The sequence below is a fragment of the Cebus imitator genome, unplaced genomic scaffold (genome assembly GCF_001604975.1).
Source record: "Cebus imitator isolate Cc_AM_T3 unplaced genomic scaffold, Cebus_imitator-1.0 Scaffold111, whole genome shotgun sequence".
Lineage (NCBI taxonomy): Eukaryota > Metazoa > Chordata > Mammalia > Primates > Cebidae > Cebus > Cebus imitator.
The window spans coordinates 4,591,775-4,597,728 of NW_016107426.1; the positions used below are offsets into that span (position 1 = coordinate 4,591,775).

Consider the following 5,954-nt stretch of genomic DNA (forward strand, 5'->3'; position numbering starts at 1 on the left):
AAAAAAAAAAAAAAAAAAAAGTACTATTACAGCCGAATGCAGCAGACAAGTGGCAGTTTGGGGTATCAGCAATTAATTGCAAATTTTTATACAGTCTTTTTGTTTGTTGTTGTTTTACTTCATTTTTAGAATCTATTGATCCTAACAGATACAAGTTAAACCCGAAGTAAATTAGAACAATGTTAAAGACAAACCTGATCTAGCCCTTCCGGGACTGGTAGCCCTGCTCTCTTACGAGGCTCATGGTCATTTGGTAGCAGAGGCAGATCTACACCAAAGCCCCACTTCCTGGTACTTAGTTACAAACTTGGCAGAATGGTGCGACTCCATACTTACAGAAAGAAGTCAGTGCTTAATAACCACAACAAACCAATGAAAACAATTCGCTGGAGAAATCGTATTCGCAACACGCCCTTGTTACCACAAGACATAAGTTCCTGAGAAATGGGGAGCTTCCAATAGCACAGGTTATTTTACAGTTTCACTGCATGACTTTGTGGAATTTCTGCTTGTGGTGCCTAAAGCTGTTTCCTGGAAGTGAAACTGGAATCATTTGCAATCATTTCATATCCTTGCCCCAGAATTACTCTAAGACTTTGAATATGTCTACGAGTATGGGCTTTTAATATTTCCCACCCTCATGAAAAGGCTACATTTTGTAGTAGAGAAGATACTAGGTTAGAAATGGCAACCAGGGCTGGGCCTGGTGGCTAACACCTGTAAGCCCAACACTTTGGGAGGCTGAGGCTGGCGGATCACCTGAGGTCGGAAGTTCGAGACCAGCCTGACCAACATGGAGAAACCCCGTCTCTACTAAAAATACAAAATTAGGTGTGGTGGCGCATGCCTGTACTCCCAGCTACTCGGGAGGCTGAGGCAGGAGAATCACTTGAGCCCAGGAGGTGGAGGTTGCAGTGAGATGAGATTACGCCATTGCACTCCAGCCTGGGCAACAAGAGGGAAACTTCGACTCAAAAAGAAAAAGGAAGAAGAAAAAAATGCCAACCAGGACCTAGGTTCTAGTTTAAGGCATCTAATGAATATTTTGTACGTAAGGCAGTTCATGCTTCTAGGCTTCAGATTTTGCATATGTAAAGTAAAAACATAAGACTAGATAATCTCGTAGTTCCTCAGCCCCCACATTCTGTACTTTTGTAACATATCTGCAAATTTTCAATCTGAGACAAGATCCAGATCTATGTGTTTCTGAATAAAATACCTATTTATTTCATAGTCCTTTTAGTAAAGTTTATGCAAAGGACTGAAAGATGATTTTTGGTCTTCTGTGGGAGAGATTCTGAATTGGACTGGAGGAAACCACGCTACAAGACTTGGCATTGTGTTCTTTTGTAGAAATGAGCCGTTGCCTTATACTTTAACTTTTTTTCCTTTTCAGATCCAACTCAGAAATCATGTTTCATTCAAGATAAGGCTCGTGGTTCAGGAGATTGTGACCTGGCTTGCATCATTCCAAGACTTCTATCATCTGTTTTCCAAACCCGAGGAGGACCTCGTTTTCTGTGTGATAGTGCCTCATGCTTTGCCAGTCACTGGGTCTTTAAGGAAGCTTGCCAGGGGTTCCCGGCTGGGAAGGACAGTTCGAATTCATCATAGACAGTGAGCTGGCACCACAGTTTAAGTGACTCACCAACCTGGTTGCCCACTTCAGCATGTCAAGAACCACGCTATCTGATTGAAAGAACTGTGTTTCAGCAAAGTGTAATTGGATTGCACGGCAAGATCAGCTCAAACTGCTTCTGACCTTGCCTTTCAGTGGCTGTTTTGAGCACAAGAGGAGAAAGGAAATGGTTCCTGAATTACATTTGGTTTTTAAAAATTAAGACTAATTAATATATACTTGGTTTTATGTTCATTCCTTTGTAGGAACTTAATGATTATTACGAAACAGTCAACATAGGTCATAGTAAAATCAACATTTAAGATGAGGTTAAAACATTCCTCTGAAATTTTAGTATTCACTTTTGAAGTGCCAATTACTATATTTCTGTAATTTCTCATTTTTTCTTGGCTTAGAGTCAAGATGAAAAATGATATTTGAATCAAAGACATTGTTTTGTTATATAGCCACTGCTTTCTAAAATGCAAATCTACCCTGCTTCACCAGTGCTTCATTATTTGTGCACACACACACAGACACACACACATACACACAGACACACACACACACAGAGCCAGCACCCAAATGGCAGAGGAGGTCCTTTCAAGACTTTCAGGGCCTGGATCATGTACATAGCAGATGAGAAAATGAAGTAAGAGATAGAGAGCAATGACAGTAAAAGTCAGTGATTTCAGTTTATAAAAAGTCATTGTGTAGTACTCAGATATTTTTAAAGACAAGTATTCTTAAAGTATAGTATATTTCTAAATTATTATGATTCTCATCCAATTTCAAGTCACACATAGGAGCCATTTTAAAGCATTTTGTGTTACAACCTATCAACAAAAACCAACTAATCGAGCTTTATAATGTGCATAGGTTTACCCCATGGGGAATTAAAATTTTTATCTGCAAGTATTTCTATTGTTGTGAGACTTTAGGACAAGACAACATTTGGTATTAACATAGAAGAATATTCCATGGCTTTTTTTTTAGCTTGGATGTTCTTTAAAATGAAGTATACATAGTATTTTTTTTTCTTCCTAGTGTTCCCTTGTTATATGTAGAGTATTTTCAGTTGTTTTTAACATATACATTATTTTTATTAAGTCATTTGGTAAAAGATAAAATATATAATAATGGCCCCTTGCTTTTCTCCTAATTTAATTATTTCAAGTCAAGCAAAACTGGACACTTTTCTTTCAGGAAAAAAAAATCTTGAACATGATTTTGAGGCAAAAATGATGACTTACAGCATCTTCTCTCCGACAGACTAGCATTTATGATGGTTCTTATTTCAAAGTTGGTTATTCTCAAAGAAAAGGGGAGATATTAGAATTTCCAAGTAAATTGCGTTGTTTTAAAAACTCCTTGAATGCATTGTTCATATTGTTGCCAGCTACTGAGCAAGAAAGGGGAGAAGAAAAAAGAAGCAAAGCAGTATCTGCTCCAAATGTCAAATTTTGCAGTTTGAAAGACTTGTAAGTTCTAATTGCTTTTTTTTCTTTTTTGGAAAGCAGTAGTAATTAATACCAAAGGCATAGACAATTTAGGGCCGTAACCTCCCTTCCCACCGCCCCCAACCTTTTTTTTTTTTTTTTTTTTTAAACTTTAACCATGATAGGCATCTCTGCAAGGTAGGTTTTAACATATTTTTTTCCTAATTTTTTTCCCTCCATTCAGTAAGAGGGATAAGCTTTTAGAGTACCCAGTCACCGTGGTAACTGCCAAAAAAATTCTCCTGAAGTTTGAAGAGGTCAGCTAGCAGGGCCAGCAACCCTGGCCTCTGAGCGCGGTCTAGCATGCCCCAGCCTGCGGTTGGAGTGTCAGGCCAGATCTGACCCTGGGAGGTGGACCATTCTGGCTCTGATATAAATTTTTCGAGTCAGTTCATGGCCTGGACTCTCCAGGTGGCCTCCAAAATCGATTTTGACCCCCTGACCCTGTCTCACGGAGGCATAGCATCCACCCTAAGTAAGGATTTAGCCAGGAGTGACAGCTTTCCACTGAGTGTTATTGGGGACAGTATAAACAGTTTGGAAAGCAAGTAAGAAGGTGTGAGTGCTAGAAGTCATTAAGAGCACATTAAAAAACAATTTTAAAAAGTATTTATCAAAAGAAGTTTATAATGTGTGTCTGTTACAGAATTCCTGTGATCTGTAGTTTTCCAGCCAGTTTTGAATATAAATAGGTCACATATGTTTATCTTCTTGCATACTTTATTACATATATTTAAATAAGATAGGCATGTTTGCTACAAAAGAGGTATAGCAGGAATGTAATATGCTCAGAAGAGGCAAGCTAGTTATTAAAACGCATTCACAGGTGAAGAGTTTCTAATATTTTAAATACTAAAATTTTGCATGTATGTTTTTAAAATGGAAGAATAAGGAACTTTAAAAAAAAAAAAACAGCAACCTACAGTCTGGAATAAAGATAAACTTGTTGCATTCAAGGTTTTTACTTTGTAAAACAAGAAGCCAATGCACTCATTTGAATAAAAATGAGAGAAAAATATAGAGAGTTACATCTTATAGAGCTAAAGAGGAATAAAACAAAAAGAAGTCTCTGAATAACTTTATGTATTTTCAACAGTTTAAGATATCAGAAACCTAGAAAATAAATATGATACATATAAACCATCAGTGGTTATTCCCTTTTCCTTCCTACACCTCCCTCCCTCCAAGGATGCCACGCTGAATGTTTTATATTCTCTAGGAAAGTAGAGTTCTCTTTGAGAGTTCTAGCCTGTGAACTCAGTATGTAAATGTGGCCATCAGGAAGATGAACTGTCACGAGGAAAGATTATGTTTCTCTTTCTTAAAGCCATTCACAGCATTTCTTCTCCCAGTGCTTTACTCAGAGTTCTCCCCTTTTCTCAGCTCTGTTGAAAATGGCTTCAAAAGCAACGCTGCAGTGGCTAAACCAATTGTGCTGTGAAGTTGTTGAGATGCCATTTCATCTGAATGCTTTGTAAAAATTAGATTTTTAAGTAGGGGTGAATATCCTTTTGGGAGAGGGAATGGAGTGAGTAGAAGAAGAGGGGGAAGGATGGAGCAATTAGTATATGTATATATATATATATACTCTGTGTTTGAAGGCCTCTGTGTCTTGGCTTCTCACTACGTTAAATCCCTATTATAAAACTTATCTTCACAAAGCCTATTATAGTATTCTGAGAACAAATTGGACCATGAATAACTTAGTTGGAAGTGTAGATTATTTTCTACTCAGGGGAAGTTAGGGATGACAACCGCTTAACTGAAAGAATAGTGATTAATCTTAAATAGGTGGATTTCAAAGTTTCGCTCTTGATAAACAGGACCTTTGATATTATTTCCCCCTTCAGACTCACGTTCCCACTCTCTTTGTGTTAAGAATTGTCCTAGTGATTACACTGTCCCCCTAACATAGCTCAAAGTGTAGGTCATTTTTTTCCAGGTTGTTAATCTGTCAGAGGTGACCAGAAGGATTCTTTACTTCCTGTTGGTTAAATCGATGATTCCAAAGTGGTACTAGGCTTAGATACAAAAGTCGATGATAAAAATGTCTTGCATAAATCATAGTTCACTTCGATAAAATTCTTATTTAAACTTTTTAATTTGCTTAATGCCCTGTAGCTTACAAAGCACTTTTTAATTCATAATTTTGTTTAATCCTTAGAATGATATTATAAACAAAACTCATCAATCCCATTTTACCTGTGATTGCACACTGTGATTGAGCTAATAAAGGGAAGAACTGAGATACCAACTCAAATTTTGTAGCTTCTGTTTCAAGTGATTAACCTGTAGCAACGGCTTTTGAATTATTTTTGTGTTCTGTGTCCCTGAAGATCAAGATTTTGTATTATAGAGCAAATATTTTATATCTCACAAATGAAAAATTTAAAAGACATGACTGAAAAAAATTCTATTTACTTAAAAGTGAATTTTACCAGGTGTTTTTCTCCTTTCTATATATGTGCTTCAATGGTCTTTGAGAACTGAAGATTTTAATTTCCAAAAGTTAAATATGGAAAGCTCTATGTAAATTAAATAACCACCTGGAATTTATTTATTATTATTTTTTTTATAAGACAGAGTGTTGCTCTGCTGCCAGGCTGGAGTGCAGTGGTGCAATCTCGGCTCACCGCAACCTCCGCCTCCTGGGTTCAAGCGATTCTTCCGCCTCAGCCTCCCGAGTAGCTGGGATTACAGGCACGCGCCACCACGCCCGGCTATTTTTTGTATTTTTAGTAGAGACGGGGTTTCAGCATGTTGGCCAGGATGGTCTCGATCTCTTGATCCTGTGATCTGCCCGCCTCGGCCTCCCAAAGTGCTGGGATTACAGGGGT

At 37.7% G+C, this 5,954-nt stretch overlaps 1 long non-coding RNA gene across 2 annotated transcripts in view; it reads left to right on the top strand.

The window, feature by feature from the left end:
* Nucleotides 1-4,177, top strand: part of LOC119472652 — a 19,345-nt gene extending 15,168 nt beyond the window's left edge. For both annotated transcript variants that reach the window (XR_005201815.1, XR_005201814.1), the window contains exon 2: nt 1,397-4,177. This is a non-coding gene — a long non-coding RNA (uncharacterized LOC119472652). The remainder of the gene's footprint in view (nt 1-1,396) is intronic.
* Nucleotides 4,178-5,954: the final 1,777 nt, after the last annotated feature.